Below are 27,470 nucleotides of genomic sequence, written 5' to 3'. Positions count from 1 at the left end.
AGCGAAATGACGGGGAGGGGCGCACCGCTTACAGGCCACGCTGTCGCCTATTACCGCTCTTCTCGCCTCCTGAGAGCCACTGAATTGAAATGTTATGTGTTGCTCACTTTCCTTATGATGTATTGTAACTTCGCGAGGCTAAAGATTTCACTCTTGGATTTTTCAGCTGCTAGAGGAAAACTGATTTCCCATCTATTCCCTTTTGAAACAGGTATTATGTCTAAAGAAACCATTATCCTCTGATATTTTCATGCTGGTGAAAGTCGAGATTCTCATAGATAACCCAGCACACATTTACATACTCTTCATAGCCAAAAATGGTATGGCTTTTGTTATCTACATGACCTAATAAAGAAAAGGCAACTACATTTTCCAAATGTATTTGCCTTCACCATCTCAGAGTAAAAATGTAGGCCTGGGCCATGTGCGGTGGCTCAAGCCTGTAATCCCAGCACCTTGGGAGGCCAAGGCGGGTGGATCACGAGGTCAAGAGATTGAGACCATCCTGGTCAACATGGTGAAACCCCATCTCTACTAAAAATACAAAAAATTAGCTGGGCATGGTGGCGCGTGCCTGTAATCCCAGCTACTCGGGAGGCGGAGGCAGGAGAATTGCCTGAACCCAGGAGGCGGAGGTTGTGGTGAGCAGAGATGGCGCCATTGCACTCCAGCCTGGGTAACAAGAGCGAAACTCCGTCTCAAAAAAAAAAAAAAAAGTAGGTCTATTATTCTGTTGCAGCGGTCTGAAGTCGTAAGTAGACAGCGGGCTGTGTTTTCTCTGTGTTTTCTGACCAAACTCAGGTCAACCTTACCATACTTAGGTTGGTATTACAATACTCGGGTTAATATTGCCAACTATTTCCTCTGGGGAGAAAAGTGTGTTGGATCATTCCCAAAACTGTCTTTATATGTTTTACATACAGATATATCTTAGGGATACATCTCATAGAGAGGAATGTGGTACCAGAAACCACACAGCTTATCTTAGATAACAGTTTAAATTCACTGACATTACCTATCTAATAATAGACCTGCACGGTAGATTTTAAGTTGAATCTGAAGGTGCAATGATTCCCTCATGCATCTAGAAAAGGCAAGTGAATTCCTATAACCCAGATATCTCTGGAGTTCCCAAAGTACTGGTTCCTGGGGACAGAGGTCCCAGCACTGCAGAAGGACCCACCTGCAGTGTAGCTAAACTGAAAATCTCCAATTATGCCCACTTGCTTTCGAGGACAGAGCAATGCCTGAGAGGCTACATTCAGATTCCCCTGGCCTGCGGCTGTTCCTCTGATCACTTCTGCCACCTCCACATCGATCTCTGCAGGAGAATGATTTAAGTGGCCATTTAGATCGATTCCTGAGACAGCCCCACCAAGATATCCATCCCACCATAATCTGCTCATTCTGTATGGATGGACTAGGGCTTATCTCCAGGAATGCCAAGTGCACCGCAACCAGCAGAAAACACTCAGACTATTTAGTGTTCCACAGATGCTGGTGTCACATCCAGGGAATGATAGAGGACAGTGCAAAGTTCAACCTGTCCTTTCGTAGTATTTCATTACAGCCCCATTTGAGACAATCGAGGGAAATTAGAAAGAAAAAGAAAACAAATGAACAAAAAGGCCCCAGTTCAAAGTATCATGAGCATTGACTTGGGTAGAAATGACATGCAAAGCCTAATGCATCTTAGTCAAAGAATCAAAGTTATCTTCATTGAGCACATTGAAACTTCGGTTCTTCATCTTGCTTCCAAAGTAGTAAATCTTCCCATTTTACTTAAAATTTAGTTAAAAAATATTTTCCATACTTTTTCATAAAATTGAAGCTATACATACTCTGTAATCCAGAAATTCCAATTCTAATTCTATATTTTAGAGAGGCCCATGTAAAAGTTTACATCTTGAATTCTTTATAAGAGCAAAAAAAAAATGAATCAACCTAAGCATTTATTAACAGGAGAATAAATTTTTCACAAAATGAAATAATACACAGCATGAAAAAATGAGATAACACCACAGTGAGATACAACTTCATACTGTCTAGGATGGCTGCCATGAAAAAAACCGAAAGTAAGAAATGTGGGCAAGAATGTGGGGAGGATAGAACTGTCATACTTTGCTGATAAAAAAAAATGATGCAACCACTTTGTAAAGCATTTGGGCATTCCTCAAAATATTTAACATAGAGTCAGCATCTGACCTGGCAATTCCACTCATAGGTATCTACCCAAAAGAAATGAAAACATGTGTCCACACAAAAAACTTACACGTGAATGTGAATAGCAACATTGTTCATAATAGCCAACAAGTGGAAACCAACCAAATATTCATCAATGGATGGATGGATAAATTAAATGTTGTATATTCACATGGCAGACTATTATTCAGCAGATTGCTGAACCCTGAAAAGATTTGGTGAAGTCAAAGAGGAAGCCAGACACAAAAGGCCAAATAATGAACATGTCTATTTATTTGAAATGTTTGCAAAACACATACGACACAGACAAAAAGTAGATGAGTAGCTGATTGCTTCTGATTTGCTGGGGAAAAGGAGCACTGGAGAGGGATTGTTACTGGGCACCTGTTTTTATTTTTAGGGGAATGAAGATGTTCTAAAGTTAGATTGTGGTGATGGTCGCGTAACCCTATGCATATGTTAAAAAGTATATATTTTTTAAAGTATATCTATTTTTGCCATCAAAAGTAATGGCAAAAACCACAATTACTTTTGCACCCTGATACCTTAAATGGGTGAATTATACGGTACGTGAATTGTATCTCAATAAAGCTATTTTCTTTTTAAGTTACAAAAGAAAAAAAATGAAGTAGAGACAAAGTTAGCAACATGACTAATTCCCACAACACAATGTTGAATAAGAAAAAAAGAATGCATATAACACAAACCCAATTATATAAAGTTTAAGAATATGACAAACAATACTACACATCCATTAAGGAGCTACATATATATGCTTTTAAGGAGGGATCCAAGGATTTGGGAGGGAGAGTATACTCTGGAGCATCCCACAAGGTTTTCATTGTATTCATGATATTTTATTTCTTAGGTTCAGTTGGGGATATTAGATGGTCCTTATAATATGATTTATTTCCTTTTAATATGGTAAGCTATTTCATAAGAAAGGAATAATAATCGCCAAGAAGTACACGTATCCAGAAGGATCCCTTGAATTGTATAAGGCTTGCTTTGCCTTAATTTTGTCTTTAACTTTTACTCGTCTCCCAGTTTACGCTGAATTGCAAAATTATAGAAAAGTTACAGCTTCTACAATTTTTGGTTGCAACCTTAACAATCCACTATAAAACAGCGAGGAAATTAGCAAACATAATTCCACGCTTGACCCATAAAACACCAAAGCTTCAAGCTATTGTCGAGAATGGTGACTTAAAAATTCCTGTCTGATGCAGTCTTTTCGAAAATCCAAATATTGAGTCTTAAAAAGAAAAAACCTACATGGTTAGCTTGTGGACTGCTAGGAACATTGTGGCCCCTTCTCGCCCATTTAATTATCCCAATCTCCTGCTGTTCACAGCCTTGAGAGTGTTGAAATATTTGTTCTGTCTTAAACTGTCATACAATCACTTCACCATTTCTTTTCTGACCACATTTCCACTTTTGTATATTATCGTATGTTTAGTATCTGAAATCCAAAGATAATATCGACATTTTTATGGATACTATCATGTATTAAGCAATGTAATGAGTATGTTTTGTTTCCATTAAAATAAATCCATGTATATCTATACATACTAGATCTAAGACCAGATGGCTTGCAGAATTTCTAAACGACCTCATGTATCCATCTTCTGAGAAACTAAAATCTTGGCGTATTGGCTAACGTTTATAAATGTGTTTTATCATCAAAGTAGTTTAAGCCTGTTTTTCTGTACTTTTTTTCTAATTTTCTGGCATACAGAAAGACATCTTCAGGGAGCCAAACCTAATAAAATACGTTCTATGTTGTTAAGCTGTCTGAATGTGTGCGTCTACCCCATGTAGCTCTTGTCACTTCTTTTTTGGGTCAAGTATTTAACATTTTAACTGGCCTGATAGAATTTGATCTTCACAGTCTTGGTGGTTATTATCTAGAATTTATGTTCGTGGACATCTTGCCTGGATAATACAGAGAAAATGCCTAGGTCTTTTTGAGAATTACAGAGACTCCAAGCGCAATGAACAATGAACAAGCTTTCTCTTTCTTTGAGGGGCATTTGTAATACCTTCCCAGAGGTGAACTCATAAACACATCTGCATAACAAGGGCGGTTAAAATAATAAATGTTCACCAGAAGAATGCTTCACAATTGTTTGACTTCTGATTATTAGAAAAATCAAACAGAAGCTACACAGACCCTTGTTGTAGAAATGCTGTTCAAATCACTTTATTTAATACTAGCAACCTCAAGAGCTTGATAATAATGGTTTTTGCTCTTTCATTTTTCTTGACCCAGCTAATCCCTCAATTTCATAAAGAAACAGGAGCATATTAAAGAGATTGTGCCCTATATGCAAATAATTTGTCACTGTTCTATATTGAGGGAATCTTCTTCCAATAAGGTTAGTCAGTGAATTGTTTGCTCTTTAATAAAATATTTATCTTATCAAGTCTAACACCCTCAATATTCCCGTATTTAAAGGAATTTCAAAGCGAGTAATTGCCAATGACTGCCATGTAGGTTATTTTCCTTTAGCAATTACCTATTCTGTCAAAACCCTCAGAAAGCAAGAATCTCATGCTTCTCCCTCCCTTCCTCATCTTGCTTCAGATCTCCTCCCTCACTGTGGTGACTGAGGATGAAATCCATCTTGGCATTGGTGAACTTTCTAGTTCATACCTTACCTGTCCTATTGCAAAGGCATCCAAGGATCTGGCCTCACCGCCAGTTCCCAGACCCTTCAAACCACCCTCCCTACCCTAAGCAGAATTGACTTCCAGCGTGAGGACTCTTTAGTGCCTTCGGTTCCAGCTCCCTCAGGCAAGACGATTCCCTAGCGCTACCTGGCCTCTTTTTCATTCAACAACTGTGCCCTTAAACTACTCAGATCCACCAGAATGGCTTCAAGATAATTCATATATACATTCTGGGTTTTTTTGGGGGGGCCGGTGGGGTACAAGAATTTTTTTTTTAAGGGATGGAATCACAATTTCACTGAGGCTTGTCTTGAACTCCTGGCCTCAAGTGATCCTCCCTCCTGAGCCTCCCCAGCCGCTGGGATTACAGGCACGCCATCATACTTGGCTTACATTCTGCTGTCGGCTGAATTATGCTCCCTTCCCAAAAAATGTTCACATCTTATCCTCAGAACTTGGAATGTATTACTCTCCATGTTGAAAGAGATTTAGCAGGGTTAAGAATCTTGAGATGGAAAGATTCTCCGGGATTATCTGGGTGCCCTCGATGTGATCATAGGGTTGTCGTAGGACAGAGGCACAAGGGTCAGAGGGAGAGAGGTGGTGTCATAATGAAAGCAGAGACAAAGATGGAGATGTGACAATGAAAGTTCAGAGACAGCCTGATATGCTGCTGGCTTTGAAGGCAGAGGAAGGGGCCGTGAGCCAAGGAGGCCAGGCAGCCTCTAGGAGCAGGAAATGGCAAGAAAACCAGGTTTACCTTTACTCCCCCAAATCAGCTTCATCAGGAACCTTTCTTGCTCTTAAATTGGGTTGCTAATTGATAAACTGTTCATGGATGATCATGCCTTAAATATGTTACCTTTCATGGATAATAATAATAACAATAGCTATGTATGATTGTCATGGCAACATTGCAAGGTAAGTTTTATCCCAGATTAGAAATAGTAAAGTGGAGGCTCAAAAAAACCAAGCAAACTGCCCACGGTGATAATGTGTTGGAGCAAAGGTCTTAAACTCTGGCTGACCTAAGTCCAGAGTGCTTGTCTTTCAGCAGGACAGTGCTGTCTCTGTGGCTTACAAATGCTGTGGGTGTTTCTTCCAACCATCACTTCCTTTAGGAAGCCTTTCCTAGCATCCCCAGGTGGATTTCTCCACCCCCTCCATTCAGCAGTTGCTGTGCCCAGTACTGTGCTTCCGTCAGGCACTCCCAGTATTTTATTGCTGTAACAGCTGCAATCAATTCCTTCAACTCATTCAAGGCTAAGACAGCATTTATTTTGTCTCTATATTCGCTAGCACCTAATTCAGCACCTGCAATGCCATAAGCAGACTAAAATGAGTGATAAGAGAAAAATGAATGAATGACAGAACATTTTACATTTTCGCAAAGTGTCATCCAAAAGCATGACCTATTTGACCTTCATTTTTAAAGGAACCTGGAGAATCAACAATCTTCTTCTCTCCGTTTCTCTCATCCAAGGTAAACGTGAAGTAAAGTGAACCCAAATGGAAAATTCCACAGAAGGAACACACTGGAATGCTGACATGTTGCAGCCAATCACTGTCACCTGTGTCTGGGACTCTGCGATAATGCAGTCATAGTCCCTGTTCAACACAAGCGTGTGATCAAAATAAAACTCAAAAAAAAAGATATTTTTTACATCTGCTTTTTTAAAATTGAGGTATAATTTACATACAGTGTGATGCTCAGATCTTAAATGCGTTCTTCAATAAGTTTTGATGAATGCAAATCAAGACAGAATATTTCTTGAGTCCCAGAAACTCCTTCCTGCCCTTCTCCAGCCATTTCCACATCCTCTTGCAAAGTAATCACTGATTGGATTTCTATCACCACGGATTACTCATCTATGGTAGACTTTCATTTAAATTGAATCATACAGTGTCTCCTTTTTGCATCTGGCCTCACTCAGCAAGATATCATTGAGATTCAACTATGGCTGCATGTACTCATAGCTCATGCTCTTTATTGCTGAGTCAGATTTGGTTTTATAAACACACCACAGTTTATGTTTACATTCTTCTGCTGATAGACACATCTGCGTGGTTTCTAGGTTCTGGCTTGTATGGATAAAGGTGCGATGAACATTCTCGTCCAAGGCCCTTTGAGTTCATTTATTCTTGGATACATCCCTAGGAGTGGAATTGCTGGTAAACGTGATAAACACCTGTCTGCATTTTTAACAGATGAGGTATATATGTTTAAATTTTCCAATGTTAAATAGATATATAAATGATCACAACTGTATTGTGAAGGTTAGAACATCGTAATAGTCGATTTAGTCACCACGTTTCTTCAAGGGTCATGTTCCCTTGAAGCAGAAGCCGACACAGAAATTCTTGTGCAAGGAGTGAATTGAGAGAGTGCCCTGGCAGGAACCTGTTAAGCTGGAAGGGAAGCAAGTGAAGCAGGGAATAGTTAAGCAAAGAGGTGGTGTCAGGTGAAGTTCGGCCTCATCCTCTTCCAACAGAAAGTTCTAGAGCGTCTCATCTCACGTAAGAGATCCAGGTCTTTGTATGTAAACATCAGCCAACCATTTGTTGAGGGCAGCCCTACTCCAGGGCTGTGGAGTTTGCACGTAGAAAGGAAATTCCCAGGCACCTCGGGGGTGAGGATGCTCCTGGAGAGTTGGGGGTGGAGGTCAAGGGAAAGTCCCTGGAGAGAACAGCTGTGACCCATTAACAGCCAGCACACAGCACCAGGTGCATGGGAACACCCGCCTGGTGAAAGGGTCTGAGTAGCCTCCAAATGCATCCACTGTACCAGCTCAGTAGGAGACATAAATCTCTTCATATCACAGTTGAACTGCATACATCCAAGGTAGAACAATCCATGCAAAGAAATGCACTCAGACTTCTCTCAGAATGGTCCACCCTTCAGGGCCCACATCCAGTGACTCCAGTTGACAGATATTTGCTCAGGCTTAGGATGAGACTAAGACTTGCATGACTTCCCAGGGAGTTAAAAACCCAGACACCGCTGAACTTCTGCCTGGTGACTTTGCACCTCAGAGACAATGCAAGCTGACATCCTCCCGCACTGACCTGGTTCCCAGTAGTGGCTTCTCACCCTGTATCCTGGCAGCTCAGTCACTACCGAATACAGAGATTTGCAGGCATGGTGGGCAGATGAGGAGGCATGTGACAAAAGGGAAATTTGTGTGCCTAAGAAGTCTCATTATGTAGTAAAACTGACGCCCTTCTCTACCACCCTCATCTTTGGAGAAAGTGATGTCTTTCCTTGAGCACTATTTTAATCCTAAATTGACCCCCACCCCAAAAAAATGCAGAGAAACCAGCAATGGCGGAGGGAGAAATAGGCAACAGCCTTGGAATCTACCAGATGATCTTTTGACATAGTAGCTTTGCTTTCTGATGTGTTAATTGGAGTGCACATTAACTACTTCCCGAAGAAGAGAAGTGTCACTGCAACATCAAATGCTTCCATGGTAACTCAATGTCAAGATGTCTTTCCACGACCCCTGCAGCACTTGGCACGAACAAAGCCCCATTCTAGCTTCTTGGTCTGAACTCCACCCGTTCTGAAGGGTCTTATTCACAGCAGTACAAGGAGCTATTGTTCCACTTCTTAGAAATGAGATGGTGGTGGAAAGGAGAGCTGTTATTGCAAACTCATCATACTTTATTATTTCCATCAAAGGAAGGGAGGAAGTCCTCAGGCAGGCTTAGCTGAAATATTGCAGGGGCTAAGAGGTGAACGTGAAAAACCTTTCATTTTAAGCGTGCAGCAGCTGCTGTGTACACTCAAAATATTGTGGGGAAGAACTTGCCCAAGAAGAACAACCATGAAATCGAGCAACATTTATTAATCTCTGGTTATTTCTCTGTGGTTGTTCAGAAGCAAGCGGCTACAAGTTAATATTTAGGATCGTTCAAGGGGAATCATCTCATAAATTGCAATTCCTCCCTAGTTTCCCCCAAAGAATAAAAGCACAAGAAAAATCCAGGGTATTCATACACTGATAGAGAACGAGTTTCAAGAACGCTTAACTCTTTACATTTTGACCATTCCCAAACAACAACGACATTAATTTTGGCTATAAAAGCTATTCAATCCATTTGAAAACAGGTTCAAAGAATGTTTATGTCAGTAGCTAAACCGAGGTGAAAGCAGGAAGAAATACTGAAAGTTCATTATTTCTCACATAATGCCCAGAAAAGAGAGTAGAATTGTTTGTGGATGCTGAAAAATACAGGGTAAGATGATAAGAAATGCTTCAGTCGGCTGACCCACTAGAAAACGCGTTTAGGCTGACTTTTTGTTTCTGGTGATTTGTCACTGATACCAGCCTTTCATATCCTTGGCCCCGAATATCCATCCTTTCCCTCCAAGATGAATCGCAGCATGCAACAGAACGTTATTACATTTCTAACTCAACAGTAGCCACATCTTATGTAATTAAAGCCCAGATAGATTCTTCAGCGTGTCATCATCAGTTTACTACCGGCAGTTAACCTATTGCAACAAAAGAAATCCATTTCGTTATAAGTGACATTTTGAAAGAGAAATTGATGGAAAACAGATTTACTTAGCCTGCTGGAGCTTATCTTCAAGAACTTTGAACTCCCAAAACAAATCAGTTTAAGAATATAAACCACTGAGGATATATGTGTGTTAACATCCTCTGAGTCAAAAACTATAAGCCTCTTCAAAATCTGGGTAAAAAAATAGGTAGACAAAAACACAGTTTTGGTGGTCCCAGCACATCACAAGCTGAAGCTAGATTTTTTTCAGCAACTAAAAATAAGAGACATATCAGCAGTGTGATGTTTAAAACGATATTTATCTCTTCAGAATAATGTGGGGTGATGCAAGACGCGAATCCACTACTCGATTCAAATATTCATTGTAGCATTCCTTTACTGCAACCAGTTCAGGGCTCACGTTTTTAAAAATGAATATAGAAATATAAACACAAAACGATATATATATATTTTTTGAGACAGAGTTTCGCTCTTGTTACCCAGGCTGGAGTGCAATGGTGCAATCTCGGCTCACTGCAACCTCCGCCTCCTGGGTTCAGGCAATTCTCCTGCCTCAGCCTCCTGAGTGCTGGATTACAGGCACGCGCCACCATGCCCAGCTCATTTTTTGTATTTTTAGTAGAGACGGGGTATCACCATGTTGACCAGGATGGTCTCGATCTCTTGACCTCATGATCCACCCGCCTCGGCCTCCCAAAGTGCTGGGATTACAGGCTTAAGCCACCTCGCCCGGCCCACAAAATGATATTTTTAAAAAGCTCTGTGCTGAAAGATTCATGATAATAGAGGTGTTTTCACCTGGAATAGTGAAACTAGGAAAATGCCATCATAGCCACCCTTGGGTTTTGAAACAATGTTACAAAGAAGACATCAAGTGAATTTCCTCTACATTTGCAAAGGAACAAACAAAAGAGAACATGTGAAAGTTGAATGTGGGTAAAAATTATACATACACTTTTAATTTTAACAACCAGGGTGGGCTATCAAGGAAGAGTGGGATTCTAGAGATCTTTAAAAATGGCTGGATAGGCCAAATATGGTGGCTCAGGCCTGTAATGCCAGCACTTTGTGGGGGTGGCCAAGGCGGGTAGATCACGAGGTTAGGGGTTCAAGACCAGCCTGGCCAACATTGTGAAACTCTGTCTCTACTAAAAGTACAGAAATTAACCGAGCGTGTTGGTGCCCGCCTGTAATCCCAGCTACTCAGGAGGCTGAGGCAGGAGAATCGCTTGACCCAGGAAGTTGCAGGTTTCAGCGAGCCAATATCGTACCACTACACTCCAGCCTGGGCTACAGAGTGAGATTCTTTCTCAGAAAACAAGAAGTCTAGATAGAAAACAAGCCAGATAGAAAACCATCTGAAGCATCTACCTTCAGTTCTGCTAAAGAAACAATAAATGTAAGAGAATTTGTTTGTTTGCCGCTACATTAGTAGCCACGGGTGCATGGTTTAGGGGGGTCCATCGTCATAGCCAAATCTTCCACTTCAGTTCCTTTTCCTCACAAAGACGGAAAAGGGAAGTCTAAAAAATTGCTGAAATAGTTAAGACATTTTTGCAGTCACAGAGAGATATTCACATTTCCCGTTCAAACTAAAATTATCATTCCAATGAATCAAATAGAACCAAAGAAAATACCAACAAATGAAGACAGTGTGAAGCCCCTCAACACTGTGGCACCGGATTAATCACGTGGCTTTTTCAGAATTGAAAGCTTTTCATCATGTCGTGTTGCCTTCTTCGGTTACATTTCATGGGTACTTTACAGGTTTATTTTGTCTCCAGAGCCCCTTCATTGTTCACTAGGTACAATGAAAACCTATTCAGAATAAAGAATAAAAATTAACGTCAAATTGAAAAAAGGGGCCGGGTGCGGTGGCTCAAGCCTGTAATCCCAGCACTTTGGGAGGCCGAGGCGGGTGGATCACGAGGTCAACAGATCGATACCATCCTGGTCAACATGGTGAAACCCCGTCTCTACTAAAAATTACAAAAAATTAGCTGGGCACGGTGGCGCGTGCCTGTAATCCCAGCTACTCAGGAGGCTGAGGCAGGAGAATTGCCTGAACCCAGGAGGTGGAGGTTGCGGTGAGCGGAGATCGCGCCATTGCCCTCCAGCCTGGGTAACAAGAGCGAAACTCCGTCTCAAAAAAAAAAAAAAAATTGAAAACAGGAGCTAAAAAGGTCAAATCGTGTTCCTAGGGTCATATAACACGCCTCCAGGAAAAGAACATGAAAATCCCAGTTAAGTACAGAGGCTCTGCCCGCACATTTGTGGAAGCAGCAAAAGCCTCTGCAAGTCCACTTTCTAGTGGTTCTTCACTACAAACCCATCATACGCATAAAGTATATTAGCAATACATGTAAATGTATTTATAAAGCCATAATTTATTTATTTTTCTTGTAATCTAAACATCTTGAATCACCTGTTCATTGATCTCTTCTCACGGTCGTTCAGCTTAGGCTGCCTCAATGACTCTTGTCCATCCTGGATGTAGAAATCTACCAGTAGGTGTTGAAACGTTGCTATTTCGCGAGCACCCACTTCATAGTTGAAAATAATAGAGTCCTAATATAGTAAAGTATAATTCTGTTTATCTTGATTTCAGTGTGTCAGAAATTAGTTTTCAAAGAAGGGTGATACTGTAATTGTACAAGTCCCTTATTAGTAAACACTAAGATGTAAGATTGCTCAGGGAGATGAGGTTAGAGACATCAAAATCCTGGGAATTATTCTTAAATGTTAAGGTCCACAAAGAACTCATTTGGCAGAAGAAGGGCATAACGTTCTATGAAAATGTTATGCAAAAACTACTGTGCAATCTCTCCCATGCTGTCGTCAGCAGCAGAAGGTCCAGGAGCAAAGCCAAGGCCCATGAGCCGGTAATAGGGTTTCGCCCACCGTGCCAGGGCCTGGTGATACTAAGAGCCAGGGCCTTTCTCAGCAGGATTCATCCTGCTCACTGCGTGCAAAGCAGAGAAAATCCTTTCATTGGCTCTGGCTGGGTTTCCTCCAGGTGTCTTAGCTTTGCTTTCATACTCATTTACTGGATTTCCAAATCTACTCAGCCTGAGAGTATAAATGTCCATTCATTACCCCCCACAATTGTAACCTCTCCCTGTTCCAGGTGAAAAGTCTCAGCCAAGAAACAGCTACTGAATGGGTACCATGTGTCAGATTCCACTAGTCAACCCAGTTCAGGTCAGGGGCTGCACTGGCTCTGTCTCTCTCAAGAGGAACTAAATCAGACGGGGGCGGGGGTGGCCAGGTGGGTCAGGTTGTGGGTCAGTGCCCATCATAGCACCAGGTGACCACAGGCTGCTCTACCTCCAGCCTGTTAATGATCTCGAGCACTTCACACCAATTCTGCCCTTAAGCTGAGTTGAAGAATCAAAGATGAGTCTCAAGGTGGCAGTGGAAGTAGCAAACCAGAAAGGAGAGAAGGCCCTGAAATCTCTTGTCTCAGAAATCGCCAGGATTCTCACCTATGGAGGATGGTTGTGTGCAAGAAAGAAGCTTGTTTAACATTTAGCCTATTTTCAGAGGTTGGCTTGGTTTTGCACACACAGTCATGCACATACTCATACGTTCATGCACACACCACAGCATACATTTATAAGCCAAAGGCCCTCCAAAATAAATCAGCTGGGAATCGTGATGGAGCCATGAATAATAGGAGAAAAAATGAATATGCATCCCGGGCAATCCAGAAGGTCCCTGTTCATTTGAAAATGTTTTAAGATGTCAGGGCTGAAAGGCACCATGCTCTTTGAATAAATGAATTGGTCTCCTGGCATTATGTCTATGGAAGCTATAGTTATTACTACTCACACAGCTGACTTTTTAATTATGCAATAGAAACCGGAAAAATGTTTGGGGTCAACTTTCTCTTTTAGCAACTGCCCGTGTCAGTCGATGCTGTGAAAGTCGACCACGTGTTTGTTTTGGAAAAAATAATCTATTCAAAATGCATTCCTGCATTTAGCTCTTTCCAGATAAATGAAAGTGTGGATGCGACTGTGCGCGAGTGCTCTCAGGTGTCAACACACAGAAATGGAGATGTTTTTAAGCACAAAAGGCCACAGGAATAGCTGCCAGGCTGATCACAACCATAAACCGGTGTTGAAATATTTCCTATAACTTAAAGAGCACGTAAACTGGAGTTGCTGAATGGGTCTCCCACATTTCAGGGAGCCTCTTCATTTTTATCTGCAGGAGCCATATTACTCCCACTTTTGGATCTTTGAAACGTTCTTCCATGTGTGGGCTTATGCAAATGAGATTTTGCAAAGGTGCCTCTCTGCACACACAGATACCAGCCCCCAGTCCGCTGGAACACAGGGAATAAAAGCACAATTTGGAATCAGAAGATCAGATAGAAATAAACCGAGCCTTTCCACTCAGCAGGGGCATAGCCCATGGCATTCTCCAGCCAGCATTATTGCGAGCCTCTCAGAATGGTAGTGCATGGTAGCTTTTTACCATGAAAACAAACCTCATGATTCTTTGCACACCCTTACCACTGGCAAAATCCCTTTCACTAAAGGGACTGCTCATATTATGTGCCCCAAAAAGACACAGATTCAAACAAGCCCCCGTGCCAGCCCTGTAGTCTTCTCTACCATCAAAGAGGATGAAATGGATAAATCAGGCGAAACACCAGCCTAGAGGGAGAGACTGAGATATCCAGAAATTTACAATGAGCAACCCTGTGGTTCCAAGAACTGCTTTCACCATTGACATTTTTAACAGTATAATGTTATAATTTTTATGGCAGTATAATTGACGTACAATAAACTAGACATATTTAAGATGTATAATCCAGTACTTTTTATCATGTGTAATCATCCATGAAATCATCATTGTAATCAAGTTATCATCCCAAACTCTCCTCAGCTCCCCTTTTCATCTTCCCTCCCACTGCTCTTCATTTCCAACCCCATCCTGTAATTTAGGACACGGATCTGTCCAGCAGGCCGAGCAAGCTGTTCTGCCAGAATGCCCCATTTTATGGATTTGACTGGCTGCTGCTTCATGGAGCCAGTCAGTTTGTTCCTCTGTCTTGCATATTTCCATGAAAGCTACACTTCCATGATAAGAATTTCTGATGGATTCATGGTAAAAACTTTGGGCTAAATACAGCGTATATGTTCCATATTACGTCACGTCAAAGACACTTAATATCTGAGTGACCCAAATATTTCTTTTTTTACTCTCTCTGACACTAGGTTTTGTTTGTTGCTGTTTTCTTATTCTCAGCTTTTGATTTCTTTCTTTCTGAAAAGTTACATACAGGCTGGGCTCAGTAGCTCATAGCTGTAATCCCAGCACTTTGGGAGGCTGAGATTGGGGGATCTCTTGAGGTCAGGAATTCGAGGCCAGCCTAGCTGACGTGGTGAAACCCTGTCTCTACCAAAAACAAAATAATTAGTCAGGCTTAGTGCTGTGCTCCTGTCATTACAGCTACTCGGGAGGCTGAGGCAGGAGAATCACTTGAACCCAGGAGACAGAAGTCACAGTGAGCTGAGATCATGCCACTGCACTCCAGCCTGGGCAACAGAGTGAGACCCTGACACAAAAACAAACAAAAAGTTACATGTTAAAAAAATCTAGTTATATGACTATGAATGTTAGTTAGGTTGTCCTTAAGGGAGTTTTAACTTTGCTTCTATTACAAAGTGTATATATATATGTGTGTGTGTGTGTATGTGTGTGTGTGTGTGTGTGTATGTATTTTTTAAGTGGAGTCTCACTCTGTCTCCAGGCTGGAGTGCAGTGACATGATCTCAGCTCACTGCAACCTCTGCCTCCTGGGTTCAAGCGATTCTCCTGCCTCAGCCTCCCGAGTAGCTAGGACTACAGGCACATGCCACCACACCCAGCTAATTTTTGTATTTTTAGTAGACACAGGGTTTCACTGTGTTGGCCAGGATGGTCTCAATCTCTTGACCTCATGACCTGCCTGCCTCAGACTCCAAAGGGCTAGGATTACAGGTGCGAGTCACCGTGCCTGGCCTACAAAATATTTTTATATTCACCCTATTCATGCCTTGCTGTGGAGAGAGGGAACTCAATGGGGGTTTCATGGCGGAAGTAGATTTGAATCGAGATTCTCAGGTTGAAAGCAGCATGGCCTAGCTAATTTACTGTTCTTCTCTGAACTTCACTTTCTGTGCCTACAAAATAGAGATTAAAATGTCAGCCCAAACATCGGAAAGGTTGGTTGTATAAATCAAAGAGAGAATATATGGGTTGATATTTTATGAAAAGTAAAGTCCTAGTCAAATAACATTTTTTATTATGCTGATGTTTTTTGAGATAATAAAGAATCCTAGAATTATATTGCACAGGTGGAAGAATTGAGAAAGAGAGAGAGAGCAGGTGACTTCACAGAACTGCAGAGCAAAACGTCAGCTGCTTGGTTCCCACCTGACTGCACTGTCAGAAGCCAACTGGCATCATTTTATTCCCAAACTATTCATAGCATTTTCTTTTAAAAGAAGATGTGCAGATTCAGATTCTAATACATGATTTGCCACGACTCCCTGGGAGCCAGAACCCAAGTGCATAAGGGGATAAAAGCCTGCAGGTCTATCATCTGCTCTGACTCCCTAAGTGCAATCTACAGACCACCCCAGCTAGACTGCTCATTTTCACAACACATTCTGTGCTTCAGTGACAGTGCTGATGCCCCTCTTCATGACATCTTCCTTTACACTCACAAGGTATTGTTCCCTATCCCTCTGAATCCTGGAGAATTTTAATTTCTTAAAGAGCTTACACACTTTTCATAGTATTATTGCTTCTTATGTTAGATTGCATGCTTCTTGGAGGAAGGGACTGAGTCTCTTATATGCTTTTTTTTTTTTAAGATGGAGTTTTACTCTTGTCACCCAGGCTGGAGTGCAATGGCATGATCTTGGCTCACTGCAGCTCCACCTCCCAGGTTCAAGCAATTCTCCTGCCTCAGCCTTCCGAGTAGCTGGGATTACAGGCAAGCACCACCATGCCTGGCTAATTTTTGTATTTTTAGTAGAGACAGGGTTTCGTCATATTAACCAGGCTGGTCTCAAACTCCTGACCTCAGGTGATGCAGCCACTTCAGCCTCCCAAAGTGCTGGGATTACAGGCATGAGCCACTGTGCCTGGCCTCTTACATACTTTAAACATAGCATAGGCTCAACATATATTTGTTAAATTAAATTCAACTGACTTTCAGCCCCAATCTGAGTTTCCAAGGAGAGTCATAACACCCTTAGTGACTGTGTAGCCCAGCTGCACACATCAAATGAAACATATCACTTACCAGTTGACCAAGTTCTGTTTAAAAATTGACAAAACGAAAAGAAGGTTGTTCATACTTAACAATTTGACTTTTTTAAGATTTTAGTTTTAGAGCAGTTTTAGGTTCCCAACAAAATTGACAGAAAGGTACCAAGTGTTCTCATATTTCCCTGCTCCCACATTTGCATACCCCACCCATTAACAGCAACAGACGAGGGCATTTACTACATTCAGTGAACCTAGATTGGCACATCATTATCACCCAGAGTCCATAGTTTACATAAGGGCTCACTCTTGGTATTGTACATTCTATGGATTTGGACACATGTCTAATGACATGTATTCATCATTATAATATGAGTGGTTTCACTGCCCTGAAAATCTCCTGTGATCTCCCTATTCATCTGTCCTTCCCCTCTAACCCTTGACGACCACACCAATCTTTTACTGTCTTTATAGTTTTGCCTTTTGCAGAATGTCCTAGTTGAAATCATGCAGTCTGTAGCCTTTTCAAATTGCCGCCTTTCACTTAGAATTGTACACGTAAACCAGATGCAATGGCTCATGCCTGTAACCCCAACACTTTTGGAGGCTGAGGCAGGTGGATTGCTTGAGCCCAAAGTTTGAGACCGACCTGGGCAACATGGTGAAACCCCATCTCTACAAAAAAAAAAAAAAAATAGAAAAATGAGCCAGGCACTGTGGCATGCACGTGCAGGCCCAGCCACTTGGGAAACTGACATGGGAGGATTGCCTAGCCTGGGGGATTGAGGCTGCCATGAGCTGTGATTGCACCACTGCACTCCAGCCTGGGTGATACAATGAGACCCTGACTCAAAAAAAATTATCTGTCTCAAAAAAGAAAGAATCATACACTGAAGTTTTCTCCATCTCCCTTCGTAGCTTGATAGCTCATTTGTTAGCACTAAATAGTTCTAAGTAATTGGATGTCTCATGGTTTGTGTATCCATTCACCTACTAAAGAACGTCTTATTGCTCTTGGCAAATGTGAATAAAGCTACTACAAACATTTGTGTACACATTTCTGTGTAGGCATAAGTTTTCAGCTCCTTTGACTAAATTCTGAGGACTGTGATAGCTGGATCGCATTTGTGTGCAGTTTTGCAGGAAACCACTAAAATGTCTTCCCCAAAAAGCTGTATTATGTTGTATTTCTACCAGCAGTGAATGAGAGTTCATGTTACTCACAGCCTCACCAGCATTTGGTGTGGTCAGTATTCTAGATTTTGGCCATTCTAATAGGTGTGTAGTCATATCTTCTTGTTGGTTTAATTTACATTTTTCTGATGACATATGACGTGGTGAATATTTTCAAATGCTTTTTTGCCATCTGTGCATCGCTGCCGCCACCACCACCGCTGCCTCCTCCTCCTCCTCCTCCTCCTCCTCCTCCTCCTCCTTTTTTTCTTCTTCTCCTTCTTCTTCTTTCTCCCCCTTCTTCTTATCCTCCTCCTCATCCTCCTTCTTCTTCTTTCTTCTTCCCTCTCCCTCTCTCTTCCTCTTCCTCTTTCTTTCTTCTCTTTTCTTCTTCCTCTTCTTCTTCCTTCCTTCTTCTTTCTTCCTTCCTTTTTCCTTCTTCCTTCTTCCTTCTTTCTTCTTCTTCTTCTAATTGAGACAGAGTCTTGCTCTGCTGCCAAGGCTGGAGTACAGTGTCACAATCTCAGCTCACTGCAACCTCTGCCACCCAGGTTCAAGTGAGCCTCCCAAGTAGCTGGGATTACAGGCAGGCACCACGACCCTTGGCTAATTTTTGTATATTTAGTAGAGATGGGGTTTCGTTATGTTGGCCAGGCTGGTCTTGAACTCCTGACCTCAGGTGATCCACCTGCCTGGGGCCTCCCACAGTGTTGGGATTATAGGTGTGAGTTACCGCACCCCGCCTGTATGTCGTCTTAAATGAGGTGTCCTTTAAGGCATTTGGCCTGTTTTCTAATTAGATTATTCATTTTCTTAATGTTTAGTTTTAAGAGTTCTTTACATATTTTAGATAGTAATCCTTTATCAGATGTGTCTTTTGCAAATATTTATTGCCAGTCTGTGATTTGCCTTTTTATTCTTTCCACGGTGTCATTCACAGAGCAGAGATATTTAATTCTAATGAAATCCAGCTTCTCTAGTATTCTTTTCATGGTTCATGCCATTTGTGTCATACACAAAAAGTCATTGCCAAATCCAAGGTTATCTAGATTTTCTATGTTATCTTCTAGGAGTTTTGTAGTAATCTAGATATTCTCCTATATTACCTTCAAGGAGTTTTTCATTTTGCATTGAGGTCTGTGATCCATTTTGAGTTAGTTTTTGTAAAGGGTGGAAAGTCTGTGTCTAGATTCCTTTGTTTCTTTTTTCTTTCATGTGGATGTCTAGTTGGGCTGGCACAATTTGTTTAAAAGACTATATCTTCAACATTGCCTTTGCTCTGTTGTCAAAAAATCAGTTGACTATGTTTATGTAGATGGATCTGTCTTCTGATCTATTGATCTGTTGGTTTATTATTTAGCCAATACCACAGAGTCTTCTTTACTGAAGCTTTATAGTAAGTCTTGCAGTTTGTAGTGTCAGTCCACAAACTTTGTTCTTCTTCTTCAGTAATGCGTTGGCAATTCAGGGCCTTTTTCCTATACTTATAAACTTTAGAATCAGTTTGTCAATATCTACAAAATAACTTCCTGAAATTTTCATTGTGTTTGCATTGAATCCATAGATCAAGTTGGGATGAACTGACTTGCCAATACTGAGTCTTCCTATCTATGAATATGGGATATCTCTTCATTTATTTAATTATTTTTTATTTCTTTGAACAGAGTTTTGTAGTTTTTTTCATATAGATCTTGTATGTATTTTGTTAGATTTATACCTAAGCATGTTATTTTGAAGGCACTAATGTAAAGGGTATTGTGTATCTAATTTCAAATTCCACTTGTTCATTGCTGGTGTACAGGAAAGGAATTGACGCCTCTGTATTCACTTTATATAACCCTGCCATAATAATCACTTACGAGTTTCAGGAGTTTGCGGTTTTGTTTTTGTTAATCGTTTGGGTTTTCTACATAGACTACCAAAAACTATCTTTGTTTCTCCTTTCTCAACCTGTATATATGTTCTTTTCTTTTCTTATTGCACTGGCCAATATTTCAGTACAATGTGGAAAAGCAGTGGTGACAGGGCTAATGACATCTGAAGTAATACACCCTTTTTCATTTCTGACAAAGTAATTTGTGTCTTCTCTCCTTTTTCCTTAGCTGGGCTCACTAGGGCTTTGCTAATTTTATTATCTCTTCAAAGAAACAGCTTTTGGTTTTGTTGATTTTCTTTATTGAGTTTCTGTTTTCAGTTTCATTGACTTCTGCTCTAATTTTTATTATTTCTTTTGTTCTACTTACTTTGGATTTAGTTTCCTTTTCTTTTCCTAGTTTCCTACAGGAGAGGCTGAGATAATTGATTTTAGATCTTTCTTTTCTGTAACATATGCATTCAACGCTATAAATTCCCCTCAACGCACTGATTTCACTGCATCCCAAACATTTTGATAAGTTGTATTTTCATTTTCATTTGACTCAAAATATTTTTTAAATTTCTCTTGAAATTTCTTTTTGGACCTATGTGTTTTTTAGAAGTCTCCTATCTAATTTCCGCACAGTTTGTGATTTTCCAGCTCTCTTTTATCATTGATTTCTAATTTAACTCCATTGTGGTCTGACAACAGACATTATATGATTTGCATTTTTTGAAAATTGCTAATCAGTATTTTATAGGTCAGAATATCTTCTGTCTTCATGAATCTTCCATGTTAGCTTGAGAAGAATGTGTATTCTGCTGCTCTTGGATCAAGTAATTGATAGATATTCATTATATCCAGTTGATGGACAGTACTGAGTTCAGCTTGTCCTTACTGACTGTATGCTGCTGGTTCCGTGAATTGCTGATGGAGAGGTACTAATGTCTTTAACTACAATCTTGGATTAATTTATTTCTCCTTGCAGTGCTATTGGTTTTTGCCTGGTGTATTTTTATGCTCTGATTTTAGGCACCTGCACTAAAAGCATTGCCTTCTTGGAAATCGATCCTGTCATTATTAGTTAATGTCCTTCATTATCCTTGATAATTTTCCTTTAAAGTCTGTTCTTTTTGAAATTAATGTAGTGACTCCTGCTTTCTTTTGATTAGTGTTAGCGTGGTATATTGTTCTTTATCTGCTTCCTTTTATCTGTATATCTCTTTATGCCTAAAGTGAGATTCTTATAGAATACATGCAGTTGAGTCTTGTTTTCTGATTCACTGTGATTCTGTGTTTTAACTGCTGCATTTAGATCACTGCATCCAAAATCATTATCAGTGTAATTGGATTGCTGTCCACCATATTTGTTACTATTTCCTCTTTGTTGCTTTTGTTGTTGTTGTTGTTCCTACTTTTTCTTCCACTTATTTTCTGCATTTTAAGGATACAATTGAGGATGTTTGTTTGTTTGAGATGGAGTCTCATTCTGTCTACCAGGCTAGAGTGCAATGGCATGATCTGGGCTCACTGCAACCTACCCCTCCTGGGTTCAAGCAACTCTTTTGCCTCAGCGTCCTGAGTAGCCAGGATTACAGGTACACACCTTCAAGCCCAGCTAATTTTTTTGTATTTTTAGTAGAGACTAGGTTTCGTCATGTTAGTCAGACTGGTCTCGAACTGATCTCATGATCCACCCACCTTGGCCTCCCACAGTGCTGAAATTACAGGCATGAGCCTAATTGAGGGTTTGATGCAACTGCATTTTCTCTCTTCTTAGAATATTAGTTATACTTTCTTTTTTTTACTTTCTTAGTGGTTGCCTTAGAGTCTTTAATTTCAAAAAGAACAACTAATCTGAGCCGTGTGCCACTTTCAGATAACACTGTGCCACTTCAAAGGCAGTGAGACTACCTTCTAATAACAAAATAATTCTAATTCCTTTCTCCCATCCCTTGTACCATTGCTGTCATTTACTTCAATTACATGTATATAGATGCATACACACACAGATGTACATACACCCACACCGCCACACACACACACACACCTGGTTACAGGCACACACCACCACACCCAGTTAATTTTTGTATTTTTAGTAGAGGCGGGGTTTAACCATGCTGGTCAGGATGGTCTTGATCTCTAGACCTTGTGATCTGCCCTCCTCGGCCCCCCAAAGTCCTGGAATTATAGGCCTGAGCCACTGCACCCAGCTACTCTTAGACTCTTAGTAACTCTTCAAATTTGGAGAATTAAATTAAACCTGTCTTTACAATCATTCATTATTTTAAAAGGAAGATGAACTAAATACTTAACCTTTAATTGCCTCCATTTATTAACAATATAAAGTCTTTTAATATGGTCCAAAAAAGCAGACCAGTTCAGCCCAACTGCTCAGGGTTTTGCTTGGCAGCTGTAAAATAATGAGGGCTATAGCAATGTATATTCTGCAGAGAGAAATCAGCCAAGATTGTTCTCTGGGGATATACAGTTATAGGATGTTAATAAAATACTTTGGAGGTTCACATCATTTACATAGAACCCAACTAAGTACCACTTGTACCCTGGCCACAGGGTCTCATGGCTCGTGGACAGAGCCTTTGGCTGCAGCCTTTCCTACTGGGTCATAGAACGTACGGCCGCTAAAACGTCCTGTCATAAGCAGGTGAATTGTATGGTGAGAGTGAAAGCAACTGCCCTTTTTGGAAACCTACAAGCAGTTCTGGCTGTTGAGATTTGGATACAGGGCAAATAAAGCTTTATGATTCTCTAAGATTCTCTGAGACCATCAATCACTATCAGAACTACTTAGGTGCTTATTGAAAACTGCATATCCTTGGGGCCCCAACGCAGGATATCGAATCAGTGTCTCTGGAGTGGGGCGCAGCAGTCAGAGTTTCTGCAGGTTCCATTGAATGATTGTCAGCACATGTTAAGGTTTGAGATCCCCCGTCAGTGCAGCCCGCTCTCCTTGAAGCAACATGCGGTGGTGCCACCCAGTGGTTTGTTCTCCACGACTGTGCTCTTTGCTCGGAAGCAGCCTCACAATTATTGCTCTATGTGCTCAAAGATGGCTGACTCAGGCTTTGGGGGAATCCTAGCTGCTACCTGCTAAGCAACGAAACAAGTTGCCACAGGGTCAATTTGATTGAGTTGTTCAGTTGGCCAGAACAAGCCAGTGATCAATGAGACTGGCCTGATTATTTAGGGCCGTATGAACAATGGAATCAGACAAAGGCAGGTAATGCAGTTGCCAGGAATGGACTTGTGACAGTCAATCTGGGTGACTTTTTAAAAGACTTCATAACATGACCTAGTAAGGTACCATCTTCAGGGTATATGTGTCCCTCTGTCGGGCAGACCTACTGGTGCAAGCCTGCTGCACGCTCTCTGCTTCTTCGGCACATTCTGACTCTTCTGCTTGGATATCTAGACCTCTTTATCATCTTTTTCCCTTTATTGCCTGTAAAATTACTTATCCAAGTTCTGGGAATGCTGTGTGCTTAGGTAAATAGTTTTTTTTGTTTTTTTTTTTGGAGGCGGAGTTTCGCTCTTGTTACCCAGGCTGGAGTGCAATGGCACGATCTTGGCTCACCGCAACCTCCGCCTCCTGGGTTCAGGCAATTCTCCTGCCTCAGCCTCCTGAGTAGCTGGGATTACAGGCACGCACCACCGTGCCCAGCTAACTTTTTGCATTTTTAGTAGAGACGGGGTTTCACCATGTTGACCAGGATGGTCTCGATCTCTTGACCTTGTGATCCACCTGCCTCGGCCTCCCAAAGTGCTGGGATTACAGGCGTGAGCCACCGCGCCCGGCCCGGTAAATAGTTTTTAACAGATTGATTACAAACAAAATTTAAACCTGTGAACAGTCAGTCTCCTTCACTCACAGAGATGCATTTGGTGCAGTTCCTGGTCCTTCGGCAGTCATTGCGTATCTACGTTGTGGGGCCTTTGGTCGTGCAGTATATACTTCACTGTCCACCGAAAAATACATGATAAATACGTAAATGTTACGTTATTCCTTTTTCTCCTTCAAATTAGAATGGTAATCTGTATATAGCTGAATGCATTAGTTCCTGCACTGAAACTTGTGTGAATGTATGTTTATAATATCTTGCTCTATGGAGGGTTTTTCCTCTTTTTTAAAATATAGAGGTATTATAAATACAGAAGAGTATACAAAATGTACATTTACATGTTAAAGAATAATGATAGGTTGATACTCACTTAACCACCACCAGATTAAGAATTTTTAGTATCCTAGAATCCGCATTATCCACCCCATAACACACACACATACACACACACCACACACACACACACACACACACCACACACACACACACACACACACACACAAACCCTAGTAGCATGATTTTTATGATATGTATGATATATGTATGTGTGTAAACAAAATCAAAAAATGTATATATACTGCAGAGTTTGGGGTCCCCAAGACCACACCCACTTCTGACACTAGTTGCAAGTTGGGGGGGGTCCACCAGACTACTTTTAGCTTTGAAGATTTTCTAGAAAGATCACAAAACTCATGAAAGTGCGCATACTCAGCAGTTTTGTTTTATTATAGTGAAAGGATGCAGATTCAAATCACCCAAGGGGAGGGCACATGGGGCGGGATGCAGGACAGTTCCCAGAGCCAGGCTTCTGGCAATCCTCTCCCACTGGACTGTTGCAGACAGTGCTTTCTTCTCCCAGAAGCATGATGTGTGTCTACTCGTATGCCGTATGCCAACAATAGAAGCCCTCCGAGCTCACTGTCCAGAGTTCTTACTGGGGCTTCGTTATATAAGCACGGTTGACCATCTGCAGGGCTGACCTTTGTCACCAGTTCCACCGAAAATCAGTTTGATAGCGCATGGCCCAGGGCCGCTGCCATGAATCACATGGCTGGCATAGCCTGTCGGTGCAGCCAAGACACCAAGGTAAACAGTGACACTCAGAGCAAACAGGACATCCAAGGACTTAGCCACGATTTCCCAGGGCCGAGGGAAAAGACCAGAGCCCTCTTTCAGCAAAGTTAATTGTTTACTACATATATATGAATATGTATGTTTATGTGTTTATATCTTTTCATTAAAAATGTAGTTTGGTTGTGTCCATTTTTCAACTTTATATAAATTCTTAAGTATTTTTTGTGTAAGTCACACAAACATGTAGACTTTTTTAGCTACGTGTAAATTACTCATGTGAATAATTACATATATATTTAAATATTTTTATTTGCTTCTCTCAAGACTTGTTTTTATTTATTCTATATTGAGTTAATGATCTAAATAGTCTTTTCGAATATTAAGAAGAGTGTTAAGTCGAACTGATGAGTATCTAAAGTACAGCAATGAATTCAGCCTGGAACTTTCCAGCACAGATAGCTAAGGACACCATTTATTCATGTTTCTACCCCACATAGTCTTCTGTGAATGACCTACAGGCCCCAGGACAAAATAGAATTCTTTTTATCCTAATGGTCTGAAAAGTTAGCTTTCGCCTGTTTTACGGATCAGCATTGGCTCTTAGGATCTCATCACATTATCTGCCCCTATACCTCCAACCAAGAAGAAATCAATGACTGCCCAGGTCAGGGGTTAGTACACTTTTCTTAAAGGTCCAGGTCGTAAATATTTTAAGATGTGCAGGTTGTACCCTCTCCATTCCAACTACTCACCTACTGACCTCAGAGCATGAAAGGAGTCACGGCCTATATATAAACAAGGGCATGTGGCTGTGCTCCAGAAAAACTTTACTGGTGCACAATGAAATTTTAATTTCATATAATTTTCACATGCCATGAAATAGTGTTGTTCTTTTGATTCTTCTTTTAACGGTTTAAAACAGTCAAAACTATTCTCAGCTCAGAAGTCAGAGGCTAGCAGGCTAGATTTGGCCCCGGGGCTACAGTGTGTCAAGTCCTGATTTAGGTTCATGGATTCAAGGATTCAAGAATGAAGTTGGGATTTTTCATTTACAATAGAATATTAGTCCTCACGGGTCCTAATTCATCAATCTTACACCACTGACAACCATGAAAATGAATTATAGCTCATACAAAACCCATTTTGGAACAGAGTTTGTTTGTACTGCTTAACTAAAAAGATTAAAAAGGTTACATGTAGTAAATGGATTTCAGTAAACATTTGACCTGAACAACTGGCTGACGTTCTGGACTTCACCATCTAAGTGAAAGAGATTAAGAGATTTTCATCATAATCCTCTGACATTAAGTCTCTAGACAGAATTTCTGTCTCTAGACAGAATTCAAGGGCTTGAAGTTTCTTCTTTACCTCTCGTTCAGTTGATACGGTAAAATAAAAAGTAGCCAACGGGCATCAAACTCCTCAAGGTAATAAAGACCAACCCGGGGTCCAAAGTGGCTCCCGCTGGAGGTCGTGGCGCTTGCGAAGGCGAGGTCATGAGTTCAAGGCTAACCTGAGCACCCTCATAAGCTCAAACTGATTGGCAAAAAATAAAAATAAAAAATCAAGACCAACCCAAGTAAGTCTTACTTGCGTAGATGTGGTAGAAATCAAAAGTCCATTAATGCAGCAATGTCATTTTACTCTGACGGGGAACAAGAAGTCTTCCACAAGTACATTTCACTTCTGCGTTCACTGTAGTCCAGTGAGCACGTGAGAAATTTATAAAAGCAAATGACAAAATTAATCTCAGTTATTATACATTGCTTTACCATTTTTCTTGAATAAAGAGAAATTTTTTTAAAAAAATTACATGTTAGCATAGAATATATTTCTCAAATTAAAGAACTGTGCTTCATTACTTTCATTTTTTTTTTGTATTTAGGTCTGCAGAGCTACACAAGGGAGCGGTCCGGCCCATCAGGTAAGAGCTTGCCTCTTGTGCAGACTTATGGTGTTTGAAGAGCAGCTGCTAGAAACTTGAAAGCTGAATGATACCTAGAAATTTTTTTTTCTTAAACTGTTTTAAATTCTTAGTCTTCGAAATATATACCTGTTTGATCCTATTCAAACCATTGCCAACTCCTTTAAGAACAAGGTAGAGGTGGCTTTCTATGGAACTGCTGACTCTGTTTCCCTGCCTGTATCATGAAGAGAACAAGACCAAATCAGAAGATGGTGTCGTAGGAAGGAGGAAGGCACATTTTCTTCTTACTTGGCCCTGGCACCTGGGGACAAGCCCAGGTTGTTCCTCTAGTGGGTCTCTGTGGAAGGTACCCTTCACCTGCTCCCTGCAGGGTGCTCGTGCGGTAGTTTCATCCTCTCATTTGGATCTGTCTGTTGGACCCTCACAAGGGTTGGGAGTTCTTCATAGGATGAGGTACTCTAGATTCCCTCTTGACAGATGGGATTTTCTTTTTTGAGACCAAGTCTCACTCGGTACACTAAAAAACACAAAAGCTGGAGTGCAACGGTGCGATCTCGGCCCACTGCAACCTCCACCTCCCGGGTTCAAGCGATTCTGCCTCAGCCTCCCGAGTAGCTGGGACTACAGGTGTACACCACACCCAGCTGATTTTTGTAATTTTAGTAGAGACGGTTTCACCACATTGGCCAGGATGGTCTTGACCTCGTGATCCACCCGCCTCGGCCTCCCAAAGTGCTGGGATTACAGGCGTGAGACACTGCGCCCGGCCAGGATTTTCTTTTTATTATTTCAGATACATCTCTCCTTCCCCCTTCCTCTCTGGGTGTTTTTTCAGCCATACGCATGTACTTACACATTGTATAACATTTTATAGCGTGAACTCAAGTGTGTATCTGTGTGCATTCAGATA

At 41.1% G+C, this 27,470-nt stretch overlaps 1 protein-coding gene across 3 annotated transcripts in view; it reads left to right on the top strand.

Annotated features, from left to right (window-relative positions):
- The window catches only part of CELF2 (CUGBP Elav-like family member 2), an 859,904-nt gene that overhangs the window by 193,330 nt on the left and 639,104 nt on the right, over positions 1 to 27,470 (top strand). For all 3 annotated transcript variants that reach the window (XM_078329300.1, XM_078329290.1, XM_078329286.1), the window contains exon 2: positions 26,519 to 26,557. The gene's annotated coding sequence lies outside the window, so the exon portion shown is untranslated. The remainder of the gene's footprint in view (positions 1 to 26,518; positions 26,558 to 27,470) is intronic.

This window comes from Callithrix jacchus, chromosome 7 (assembly GCF_049354715.1).
Source record: "Callithrix jacchus isolate 240 chromosome 7, calJac240_pri, whole genome shotgun sequence".
NCBI lineage: Eukaryota > Metazoa > Chordata > Mammalia > Primates > Cebidae > Callithrix > Callithrix jacchus.
This window is presented reverse-complemented; position numbering and strand designations above follow the sequence as displayed.